Below are 427 nucleotides of genomic sequence, written 5' to 3' on the forward strand. Positions count from 1 at the left end.
AAAACGAGTCAGAAACCCACCTCTCCAGAACATTCTCCCGAATGTTCCCCACCACAAGAACGTTCTCCGACTGCTCCTCCACCAGAATCTTCTCCACATCCACAATCCTCTCCACAAAAGCATACCAAACGATCTTCATCTCCTCAGCCTTCCCCTATCTCCACGTCCTCTAATTCTGAACCATCTCCCCAAATAAGAAACCAAAACAGAATGCTCCTCCTCTAATCTCCCTTGCCAAATCAAAACTCTTCAATGAAAAATGGGTTCAACGCCCAGTTGGGATAGGCAGAGTTTTTTTTGTTGATAATCTTGTTGTAGATGGAAATGTTGTTCAGCACCATACTGATGTTCTTGGCTGGACTTCATTCTTAAAGATCTCTGAATCTTATTTCCCAGATGTTGTTCGTGCATTCTACTGTAATGCCAA

At 43.3% G+C, this 427-nt stretch overlaps 1 pseudogene; it reads right to left on the reverse strand.

The window, feature by feature from the left end:
* Positions 1 to 427, reverse strand: part of LOC140919977 (uncharacterized) — an 8,829-nt pseudogene that overhangs the window by 836 nt on the left and 7,566 nt on the right.

The sequence above is a fragment of the Cicer arietinum genome, chromosome 4, assembly GCF_000331145.2.
Source record: "Cicer arietinum cultivar CDC Frontier isolate Library 1 chromosome 4, Cicar.CDCFrontier_v2.0, whole genome shotgun sequence".
NCBI classification, from domain to species: domain Eukaryota; kingdom Viridiplantae; phylum Streptophyta; class Magnoliopsida; order Fabales; family Fabaceae; genus Cicer; species Cicer arietinum.